Below are 13,697 nucleotides of genomic sequence, written 5' to 3'. Positions count from 1 at the left end.
ATTTTTAAAATTATATTAGGGGAAACTGGATCTGAACGGCATGCATTTCACTCTTTAATAATAAAAATTATTTTAGATCAAAATAAAAGAAATATATTAATTTGGATATGCAATAATTATGCTTAAAAAATATGAATTTGCATTATTCGATGATATTCGATTCATTACGAAAATTAAATCCTTTGAAAATATTTTCAAAAATGAATTATTAAATTTTTAAAAGTTATTTATAGATGTGGAAAAAAGTAAAAAAAACAAGTTCAACAGTAACATACATTTAAGAATAATTTTAAATAAGGTGAATTCCATATCAAATCAACAAAAAAAGTAGATTTTCAACCCAACTCCTTCAGAATTTTTTATAAATTATATTAGTAGTATATACAATAACTAAGAAAAATGAAATTTTACTTCCATATACTACTTACTCACTAAGATATGGGCGTCTAAAAAACGGAAAAATGGTGCATTTTTGACTAAATGCCATTATTAATTGTTAAATATCTCAAATTAAGTTAGAACACTAATTTAAATTTTTATATAGTTTAATAATAGATCTTTGTGAAATATGAATAAATTAGATAGAAACCCGATTAATACCTAAAACCGGAAGTACAAAAAAATGGTCATAGAAAATAGGGTATTTTTTCCAGTTTTCTGTAGATATATAACTAGACTGCTATATGTTTGTACAAAATCCTAGACTAGGCTGAATCTGGTTCTAATAGTTATGACTCTTTATATGGCTAAAATTGATCAAAATTTAACATAAATATCATATTTAAATTTAATTACCTATGTAATAATTTTTATTTAAAAATTGTCTAAATGAAAGGCCTGTTATTATTATAAAAAATTATTTGAGAGGTGAATGAGGCGGGAGGGGGGGGGTGATTGGTTTATTTAACACTTTGGTTAAATTTTCTCTTGAAATTACGTGGCAAAATAAGTTCTATAACTAGGTGTAATACAATCAAAAATTTATAATATTATATAAAATATATATATTGATTCACCCGAATATTTGAATTAATTTTCACTTTCATTTTATTTTCTTCTAGTAGAATAAAAGTATAAAATATTGTGTTCCAGAAATGATTTTACGTCAATAACCTGTTTTTAAGATGATTTTTCATACTTAGATATTCATATAAACGCTGCAAACTATGTCGAGCTGCTAACCATTTAGTAACGCTTCCGAAACTGTCGCAGGGATTTTTATCAAGTGTTGTTGCAAATAAATGCCACTCTGCCTTTATCCCAAAATAACTTTCATGATTGTAGAGGTTAATGAAGTATTTTTCTTTTTATATTGGGTAACTGCCCTATCAGAAAATAATGAACTTTGAGTATTCTGCCCTTTCTTTAAAGAATAAGATTAAATTTATTTGAAATAAATAAAATTCACTTGCGTTGTGCTTTAATAACAACAAAATTTAATTGCTTAATTAAGATGTCTTAACGGTAATAAATCATAAAAAATAGTGGCCTGATTATTAGTCCAATGAAATCTTTGAGCATGGTCCTACACTACAAAGTCATAATATTCTGAAAGATCAGTAATAACTAAGAATTCATCAACATATAAATAATATTTTAAAAGTTTTAAAATAAGGATTGTTGTGAAGCTAAGAATGAGGAATCAAATTAATTAATTTTCCGATTAAATAATCTACAAATTAGTTGGCGGATTTTGTCAGCGTTTCAAGAAATGTTATATAATTTATTGAATTCGCGTCAAATAATAATAGTTGTTCTTTAATTTTTGATTTATGCTAAAAAAGATTTAAAATATTTTGCCAAATAAATTTAAGAGAAAATTTAATCAATGTGTTAAATAAACACATTCACCCACCCCACCTCTAAGGGCTTTTCATTCATGCATAATTTTTAAATAACAATTATTAAGTAAGTATCTATTAAATTTAAATATGATGATATTTCCATTCAAAAAAAGGAAAAGTGTCAATCAAAAAAGGAAAAGTCCCAAAGACTTAAGAAAAAGTTCTATCATAAAAGGAAAAGTGTCAAACAAAAAAGGAAAATTCTCAAATGGAAAGGAAAAGTGTCAATCAAAAAAAGAAAATTCCCATTCAAAAAAGGAAAATCGTAATTTTTTAATTTTTTTTCTTGTCAATTTTTCTTAAATTTTTATTTATTTTTGTTATTACTTCTTATTTTATTTCTAACTTTTTGCGATTTCTTTACTATTTACTTCACCTTTTCTCAATTTATTTTTCTTCTCGTTTTTAATAATTGTTTTGTATTTTGAAAAATAATTTATAAATTTTCCCCTTATTTTTCTTCACCTCTCTCCTTCATTTTTTTAACAATTCTTTACTTTTTTTTCATCATACATACAGTATTCTTTTTATAATTTTTTCTCCTTATAGTGTAATCTATAACCTACATTTCTAAATTTTTCAATCTCTTTAAAGTCATTTTTAATCTTTATTTTTTTGATCTTTTCTCAATTATTTTTCTTATCATTTTTGATAATTCTTTTTAGGAGTTATATTTAATTTAGATAATTTTTTATATTAGAATTTTTTACATATCAAATTATTTAATTACAATTGCTAAATTAAATTAATCGTTTTGTTATTAAAATTAAATAAGTTTGAACTGTAATACGACTCATTCAATATTTTTGAGCAAATAAATAATTTTTTGTAATTATTTTTAAAACTATATTATTTGATTTATGAATAACTAAACGTAAATTGATGTAAATGTTATAATCTAAAGGATTTTAGTCATTTTTGTTATTCCTTCTATTTGTTGAGTATATATTTTAAAAAGAAATTTTTTTTTATAATAAAATATAAAATTATGAAGATATGGTAACAAGAGGAAAAATCATTAACAGTGAAACAAAGGCTCCAATAATTTACGCGTTAAAAAAGGATAGTATCAAAAATATAGCACCATGTTTTAAAGTAAGCTATAAGACAGTGACAAATATTAAATACTCTCATCTCAAAAATGGAATAAAATATAGTTTGTTCAAAGGAGGTTCACGTGCATGCAAGTTAGAGAAACCGAATCAAATATCAGATTCGCAAAGAATACGCGAATTGATTTGTAGATGTAGCCTATATGAAAGAAAAATTTATATTTATCGATGAGAGCAGGTTTTCAATATCAATGAGGCGGTTATATGGATATTCACAAATAAATAAAAAGGCTATTAAAAATGTTCAAGGGATAAAGACAATAAATTTATACTATCAATGCGGATCTCACAATTGCTGGAATATTTAGATTCGAAGTTCTTGATGCCCTTGCAATGCTATATATTTTAGCAACTTTGTAAATGAAATATAAAATTATTTTGAAGAAGGTAACATGATTTAATATTATTTTTGTGATGGATAATGTTCCATTTCATCATAACCATAAAATTAGAGAATCGATAGAAAGAAGTGGGCATTTATTGAAATTTTTACACACCTTACAGTCCTTATCTTAATCCTATTGAAAATGTGTTTTTTTAATGGAGGGAATTTGTCAGAAATATAAATCCCAATAACGAGGAAGAATTAATTTGTTTCATAGAGCATGGAGAGAGAGGAGGAGAATGCAAAAAAATTATTTTAGAAATATTTTTTGTTTAACACTTTTCCTTTTTTTGATTGGGATTTTTCCTTTTTGAATTAGAAACCCTGTATGTTAAATTTTGATCAATTTTAGCCATATAAAGGAGAATAACTCCTAGACACACGTTCAGCCCAGTCTAGGATTTTGTACAAATATAAACAGTCTGGTACGCATTTACTGAAATAAAACTGAAGAAAAAAAAACCTTATTTTCTATGGCCATTTCCTGTTTTATACTACCGGTTTTTGGTATTAATCGGGTTTCCATAATATTTATTTTTATGTCACAAAGATTCAGCTATATAATAAAATTTATCAGTGCTCTAACCTTTGGTTGATTTAATATTGAATAGTATATATGAATAATTTTGAATATTTATGAATAATATAAAATATTTATACATATGATAAGAATATTTAGGAATAATTTCTTAAATTTACAAATTATTTTCTAATAATATAAATTTATATGTATAATTTCGAATAATATAAAAGTATACGAATAATTTAGAATATAAAATTATGCTAATAATTTTGAATATCGAATAATTTGATCAAATAATCGATAAATTATTCAATATATTTTCCTCATTCGTATTAGATTCGAATTTATTATTGGTATGCGTAAAATACGAATCGAATATCAAATAACGAATAATTTATTTTAGTAATATGGATAGTATTATACTTTCTTTCAAAAATTATAGGGGTGGCTATATAAGGTTGCTCGTCATATTTTAAAAAAAATTTGAACTGGCCCAATAAATTGGGGTCAAAAATAAAAGTTTTTATAATATAAACTATTTCCTACCTAGTAATTATTTTTCTAATGAACTACCTGTAAAATTTATATTCATCGTGCGATTTTCAAATGTTTTTTAATAAAATTTGGACAATCTGTAATAATCTCTTTTACAGCTCATTTGTTATAAATAAAATGATTACCCTTGACCTAAAATGTTAAAAGTTAATTTAATATTTATTATACTTTTTGAAATTGCAATAAATACCTTCTTACCTTATAATTGACAATATTTTTATTATCTTATTTAAAATATAATTCATTTCATATATTTTAAATAAAGTATAATAAGAAATTGAATGAATCATCTAATGATCAGGATACGACTAGCATTATAATAAAATAATTATAAATTGTAGAGTTCAAAAAAATTTGAAAAAAAGGAACTTGCTAATGCTCCTTCGTCAGACAAATAAAAAAGGAATAAATTCTAAATAAAAATATTAATGTTATTTTATAAATTTTCTGTGATTTTTATATCCCTTTTATCCTTTTCAATGGTCATATCAGCTAATTATCACAACCAAACAAGTATACTTAATATCTATATTTTATGTCTATGTTTACACCCTACCAAATCCTCCCTCCCATTTAAAAAAATAAATCCCCACTGTTCTAAGTGTATTGTAATTTTAAAATAAATATATATATATATCCTATATATAATCTCCATAATCAAAATATGATCATTTTTGTATCATCTTATAATGTTAAAATATGATCTCGTTTCGTATCATCTTAACGTTATTAACGTTAAAACATGATCGTTTTCATATCATCTTTAGAAATATCTAAATTTAGATTTATGATAGAAATCATATTGGGTAAAATTTAAAATAGAGATGCTTGGAAATTTTTTAATTTTAAATATGGGCTAGACATAGACCTGAAAATTATTTTTGTAGACATAGCAGGCCTGATGTAAAAACCAAGTCCCATGTTCATAGGATTTTGCCACTTATTTCTATTGTAATTTAATAACAATGTTTTAAACTTAATTTTATATTTAGAATAAAATTTAAATTTGTGATAGAAATCATATTGGGTAAAATTGAAAATAGAGATGCTTGGAAATTTTTTAATTTTAAATATGGGCTAGAAATTGACCTGGAAATTTTTTTTTGTAGACATAGCCAGGCCTGATCAAAACAAGGCCCATGCAACTTTCATATTCCGAATGTATTTTTAAATGAATTATGACTTTATATTTTATTTCAGTTCTTAACTACCAAAAATATTATGGTCTTTGGCGAGCTAAAATTTTCCCAACATTATTATGTGCATGAACCTGGCTTGGGAATTTTTTTTAATATTAGATATTAGGCATAGGTGTAATATTTAGCACAGAATATTTATATGGGTCTCAGGTAACAGCTAATTTAAAAATATTTTTACTCAAAAAATAAAATTCACTCTAAGACTTAATGGGTTGTTAGCCTGAAGTAGGATTGAGCGGGATTAAAAGTATAAAAAATAGATATGGTTTTTAGAGATTTACATATCTCCAGGCTTAGGAAAAAAATTTCAAAATCATTATGGGTTGGCCAGGTTTGAGAAAAATTTTTTAAAATTATTACAGGTCGGGCTGGGCTTGGAATAATTTTATAAATTATATAAGGCTGGGCTTGGGGAAATTTTTTCAAAATTTATCATCTTGTGAGTAGTTAAAACTAAATCAGAAGGAGATCTGATGCCGAGACCCCTAAATTTTGTTGGGAAGAATCCATTAAATTAATTCATTATTAAAACTAATGAGATAATGATACAAATCTCCCTTTATAATTAATTATAAATTTATATTACTTGATTGTGTATATATTATAATATTGTTCTTTTTAACCTAATTTAATTATTTTTACTATTTATTTTTATTGAAAATAAATTATAATTTAGAAATAAATATCATTAAGATTAAATAATACTATAGGTAAATTTCAATTATTGAAATTTATATATTATTATTTAATGAAATTTAAAAAAATAAAATCTATTAAATACATGCATGACAAAAATTAAAGACGTAAGTTAAAAAATAGTAGGTATATATTCCTGAATAGAAATCCTCTGGACCTGCAAATTTCTAGTGAAATTTTTTGTCTCAGATATAGGTTTTATTTGGGTTCCCTATAATAAATGGGTCAGGCTCGGACCGAAAATTGAACCTTCAAGGCTCTAATGTAAAACCATAAAATTTCTTAAAAAAGTGTAAATATAACTCGACTTAAGGCCTGTCAAGCGGATATGGGGGAGAAGTGTGGGTCGAGCGCCATAATCTCCTCATTCGAAAATTTTGGCTAGACCTATTAGTGTACAAAGAATAAAGATAAATAAAACTTTTGATTATTTATAATGGCATCGTAAGCTCCTCCTATCATTTAAGCCTTCTAAAAACTTTTATTAAAAAAAATTAAAACATACTCAAAAATACAAGTTGCTCAAATCAAATAGATAATATTTTAGGCGAGTTGAGCACGTTTTCGCCCATCTCTGTTGATATCTGTAATTTATTACCTCGTTAAACTCCAATATAGGAGAATTAATATTTAATTTTATATTTATTCCTAAATTACAGTATATCACATAAACGATGATCCATATCCGTGCCTTTTAAAATCCTTGTGTATCTATGAATTCGAATGGTTGTGTTATGAACGATGTTACCAGAGCTGCAAACCAGAAAGATGCTTCAAAATATGTATGAAACGTTATATGAAAAAGGGCTATTAGTGATATCGTTAAAAGGGAAGAAGAATATTTATAATGTACTTTACATTTAAATTATGTTTATAATTTAAAATCATAAATAATATATGTTTTTTTATAAATAAAAATTAAATCTATTTCATTTTATATTTTATAACAAACAAATGAAAAGTTTGATAAAAAAAATGATATAAAAAAATGAGCCTAGTTCGAATACAAGTAAAACCTAAATATTTTGCAAAACAGCCTGGTTGGAGGTAAATAATAAATACCTAATTTAAATTTATATAGGGGAAATGTGCCATGAATGGGCATTTTTGAAAAATAATTAAGCTTTGGGTTTAACCAAATAAATTTTATATCAATGTGTAGATTAATTATTAATATTTAAAATAAAATTTGAATCAGAGCTCTATCTATAATAGTTTAAGAGCTAGATGAAATTATGTGAAAGTATTTTTTCTGGCCACTATGTGTTAACTGGCCATAATATATTATTTAAGAATTTTATTAAATATGAAATAATACAATATAAAATATTTGAAAAATACCTATGATAATGGAGGTCCTTGAAGTTGGCGCCGACTTGAGGATCAATTAGCAAAACCCATGCCAATATTTAGAGTCTTAATTGATCCTAATTGATCTTCAAACCCGACATCAGCGGAATCATTGGTAAATGAGTTATAAGTAAAATAAGGAAGTAAATTTTGAGCTGGCGGAAATTTGAGGATCAATTACTGAAACTTATACCATTGTGTAGCCCGTTATGATCTTAATTGATCTTCGATTCGGACAGCAGCAGAATGAACTGTTACTGAGTTATGAGCAAAATAAGAAAATGTGCCAACGAAAATATAAACGATCATGTTCTGAAACTTGGCAATTATTTAGTATTCAATATGCACGTTAATAATCTCCAAACCGCATATCCGTATCAATAACCGTAACCATAACCGTTTTAAAAGCTTGAAAGCGAAATTATTTTTAAAAGTGAGGATCAATTACCGAAAATTATGCTAAAGTGTAGTGCTTTTATTGATCCTTCAAACTGTATACCAGCGGAATAAACCGTTCGTGAGTTATGAGCAAAATAAAAAATGTTGGCATTTTGCCAAAATCTAAAATAAAAATGTTTATGTTTTGAAATTGGCAATTATTTAGTATTCAATATGTACGTTAATTATCTCTAAACCGGATATCGGTATCACTAACGTTACCAAATTATAACCGTTTAAATAACGTTAATTTAACCGAATTATTTTTAGAAAGTGAGGACCAATTACCGAAAATTATGCCAATGTGTAGCCCGTTAATTGATCCTCCAAAATCTTTAAACCGTATATCAGTGGAATAAACCGTTCGTGAGTTATAGGTAGAATTTTAAATTTTGGCTATTCGAGCAATCATTTTATAATTAAAGCCAATATTTAGTGCCTTAGTTGATCCTCTGTATTCTTTAACGGAATGTAAAAAAAATTTAAGGAGAGTGAGTTATCAACAATAAATATTTCAAGGTCAAATTAAGACCTGGCAAATTATGGATGCATTAAATATGAAACTTATATCATTTTTTTGTACTCTGTTGATATAAAAAAAAATTTTCGACCACCAAATGGAGTCTGACTTGTAATTTTATTAATTACTTTGTCATTTTAATAATTTCTAGAAAAGAGTTTGGATATAATTGATATCTATCTATAGAAACTAATATAACGATAAGCAGATGATGTAAAATCCTATGAGGTTGAGAAATAAGGATTTCAGGATTTCTATCTGCAGTATACATATAGAAATTGACATTGTAACTCTACAAACAAAAAAGGGTTTCGGCACAGAGTTAAACCCTTTTCGGTAGGTAGAGTTACAGCGTCAATTATATGTCTTTTCTCATCTGTTTTATCTACTGAAGTGTTTAATGCCTGCAAAGATAGTCTTTGGATTAAGGTCTTCAACCGTTATTAAAATAAGCGCTTGTAATCAGTGATTTGAATATGGATATAACTGTTACAGTTAGTGATGCCGATATCCTGTTTGAAGATTAATAATGCACATGATGAATGCACTAAATAATTGCGAAGTTTCAAAACATAATCTTGATTATTTTCGGTTTTGGCAAAGTGCAAACTTTTTTATTTTGCCTATAACTCACGAACGGCTCATTCTGCTGGTGTACAGTTTAAAGATTCTGGAGGATCAATTAACGGGCTACACGTTGGCATAATATTTGGTAATTGATCCTCACTTTCTAATTCTGCTAACTTCCAATTTTTAAACGGTTATAGCTCGGTTAACGGTTAGTGATACCTTTATCCAGTTTGTAGATTATTATCGTACATATTGAATACCAAATGATTGCCAAGTTTCAAAATATAATTTTTTTTATTTTGCTCATAACTCATGAACGGTTTATTCCGCAGGTATACGGTTCAAAGATTCTGGAGGATCAATTAACTCACTACACTTTGGCATAATTACCTTAATTGATCCTCCATTTCTAAAAATATTTCCGTTAACTTCACGTTTTTAAACAAAGGTTATATCTCGGTTATGGTTAGTGATGCCGATATCCGGTTTGTAGATTATTTATTAATGCACATATTAACTAAATAAGTGCCAAACTTCAAAATATAATCATTTTTATTTTAGGTTTTAGCAAAGTGCCAACACTTTCTTATTTTGCTCATAACTTACGGTAATTGATTCTCAAGTCGTTCCGCCAGCTTAAATAATTCTGCCAGCTTCACGTTTTTAAAACGGTTATGACTCGGTTACGGTTAATAATACCAATATCAAGTTTTGAGATTATTAACGTACTTATTGAATACTAGATAATTGCCAAATTTCAGAATATGATCTTTTATATTTTCGGTCAACACTTTTTTATTTTACTCATAACTCACGAACGGTTCATTCTGCCTTTTTCGGATAGAAGATCAATAACTGGCTACACAAAGGTTAAGTTTAGGTAATCGATCCTCAAATCGTTCCGCCGGTCAAAATTCACACTTTCTTTATTTTAGTTGATATCTCACTTTCCTTTAATTTTTTTGACATTCCGTTTGAAGAATACGGAGGATCAATTAAGGCACTAAATATTGGCTTTAACTAAAAATGATTGCTCAAATTTTAAATTTTGGCATAATGCCAATACTATTCTATTTAGCCTATAACTCACGAACCGTTCATCCCGTTGGTATCCGGTTTAAAGATTCTGGAGGATCAATTAGCGCACTACACTTTGGCATAATATTCGGTAATTGATCCTCACTTTTTAAAAATAATTCAGCTAACTTCACGCTTTTAAATCGGTTATAACTCGGTTACGGTTATTGATACATATATGCGGTTTGGAGATTATTAACGTACATATTGAATACGAGATAATTGCTAAGTTTCAGAACATGATCTTTTTTGGGAAAGTGCGAACACATTCATTCACTGCTATCCGGATAGAAGATCAAAATGGATCAATTAACGTGCTACACAATGGTATAAGTTTTGGTAATTGATCCTCAAATCGTTCCACCAGCTTCAAAATTTCACACTCTCCTTATTTACTTATAACTCATTAACCTTTGATTCCCCTGATGTCTGAAGATCAATTAAGACTCTAAATCAGCGTCTACATGAGCGGGAGGGGTAGGAATAGTTTGCATCCTATTTTGTTAAGGGGGTAGGGGGTAAGCTGCTTTAATGGGGGTAGGATAAATTTTTTGGAGGGTTATCTATTAAATTTTGAGATGAAATAGTGCAAAATTTATTGCTGTAAAAATTATTCTTTTATTATAGTATTATTATAATACAATTCATCGACCAAATCTATATATTGATAACAATCATACACATTGTTTTCCAAATAAACTATCCTTTTTAATGTAATTTAAAAGGTTTAGATATTTTAGCAAGCTCATAATGCCAGAATAACTAATTTATTGTAAATAATGGAGGTTTTAATTGAATTTATTATCTAAAAAATAAATTCCTTATATTCACAAAATATAGATAGTTGGTAGTAGATATAGATTAATTTAAGTTATCCTTTATAAATTCTTTGAAAAGAGTATCAATAAATAAACAGGTGAAAATAATAATAAAGAGACACCTCCGCCGAAGACGATAATTTTTTTAGGGGGGTAGGCAAAGGTTTTTGAAGGGGGTTTGCATCCAGTGAAAATCCTGTCATGTAGACGCTGCTCTAAATATTGGTATAGGTTTTGAATTGATCCTCAAGTCATTCCGCCAACTTCACGGACCTTGTTAATATTTCTATATTTTTTAGTTATATAAAAAATTATTTATACACTAATTTAATTAGTATTAAATTATCTCAATTTATCATTATATAATTAATGATAATATTATAAATTAATATCTTAATTATCTTTTTGCTAAACATTCTTAAGTTTGTTCATTATTTAAAATTTCACCAAATGTTGTTTTGCACTAGATTTTCATTTCAATATAATTATGTGAATGTGCGTGGCCAATCAATACATGGCCAGACAATACTCACCTCTCTATTATTATTAAGCGCTTTTATATGTCTATTAAATGAAACTTTTATAGTCAAATTTTTTGTGTGAATGATGTTAAATGCATAAGGATAATATTTATATAAAATATCACAATTAAATTAGTAATTTTTTCACCAAACAAAAAAATGTGTAACGTGATTATTGCTGAAAGAGGTACTAAAAACAGTTTATTTAAAATATTTTTTTATTGGATCTATTCAATAAGTGAACTTAGTTAAGGTACGTATCATAAATATAATCAATTTGACCAATTTTGAGAGAAATCGGTCCAATAGATAAAAAGTTAAAGGGTAGTGGCCAGTTTTCAAACATGGCCATTTATGGCAATATTTCCCAATATATTAAAAGGAATTTTACTTAAGTATCTTTCATGGAAATTATTCCCCAATTCAAAATATCCCTAAAAATTATTAGGTAAATATTTTTGCCTACACTACACATAATAACTTCTAATTCATTTAATCTTCAAATTTTATTTTTCAAAACTTGTTAATTATACTTTTTCTTAATATTAATCCAATTTTTATAATCAAATAAAAGGGCTGATATAACAGACACTTCTATGAGCATCCTTAAAACTGAAGGGGGTAGGAAATAGAGGTGGGCGCGGGCCTAATTTTTTATTCAGGGCCCGCCCGCTCATGGTTGGAAAAAAAACTTACCCCATTTCAAGCTTGCTGCTAAAAAAAATCACGTTTTAATTTTTTTTCTAATTTTCTCAAAACTTTATTGGTACTCTTACGCTTTTTTGAATTTATTCTATCATAGTTTTTTATTTCTTTAATTACATATAAACAAAATAATTACCAATTATAAATCAAAATTTTTATTTAAAAAAAGAAAAATGTCCTTTTTTAATTTTGTTCGTTTTTCTTCTAATAAGCGAATGGCTATAGAAAAAATAATCTTTCACCGGAAGTCGAACATACTGGGGATGATAAAATTTACTAGCAAATTTTCTCAAAAAAGGAAATGAATTTTCCTGCTTCCAAAACTTCAAAAACTTTTATTATTTATTTTATGAGCGATGTTTTAAGTTCATTCTCACAACTTTCATAAGTAAAAATTTCCTTTTGTTTTCAAACTCGGATTTTTTAAAAATTATTTTGGCCCGATTCATATTTAATTATTCGAATTTGGTGATTTTAACATACTATATTTTATAAATTGTTTTAAAAGGAAATTGAAAATTTGAGGCAAATTAATGTTAAATAAAGCAATGATGAGCTACGTCACTCCATCGGTCTAAGATTTAATTGCGATATGGTAATACCCTATCCCTGCATCCTTTGTCAAACGCCGGTCAACTCCAAAGGCCGTCACTCTTTACACTGCAAGCGATGTAGAGGCAGATTCATTAAACATTCAAAATGCAATGATACTATTGCCAGGGCCCTAAAATCTGCCGGTATCCCATCAACCCTCGAACCTACTGGACTCTACAATTCTGATGGTAAGCGTCCCGATGGCTCTACCATGATCCCTTGGAAGAGGGGGGAATTTCTAACCTGGGATTTCTCATGCATCGATCCCCTTGCCCCTTCCAATATAAATAGAGATGCTCTAGTAGACGCCGAGATAAATAAACTCGCTAAATATTCGCCATCGCTTCCGGCCAATTACACATTCCTACCACTAATCGCCACGACTCTAACATCGTTCGGCTCTCACGCCCTTGCCTTCTTTAAAGAACTGGGGAAACGGATCTCTACTAGGACCGAAGATCCCAACGAGGGTTACTACCTACGCCAAAGATTAGCCTTCAATATAATAAAATCCAATTACCTCAGCTTCATATTCTCAATGACTGATACCCCCTAATCACAGAATTGGCGATGAGAAAAGCAATTATATATCATATAATAAAATTTAAATTATGATTAAATTGAAATGAAACACTATTATATAAAATTAAAACTTATTGTTCAGAGAGAGATAATGAGATTAATAATTAAATATATAATTTACTAATCTTGTTAATTGATATGACTTAAAAAATCTGACCTTAGGCCTGGATTTTGTAAAAAAAAATTAAAGTTCGACATATAATTACAT

Source organism: Gordionus sp. m RMFG-2023, chromosome 4, assembly GCF_954871325.1.
Source record: "Gordionus sp. m RMFG-2023 chromosome 4, tfGorSpeb1-WG-v2, whole genome shotgun sequence".
NCBI classification, from domain to species: Eukaryota; Metazoa; Nematomorpha; class Gordioida; order Chordodea; family Parachordodidae; genus Gordionus; species Gordionus sp. m RMFG-2023.
Note: the sequence above shows the minus strand (reverse complement) of the source record.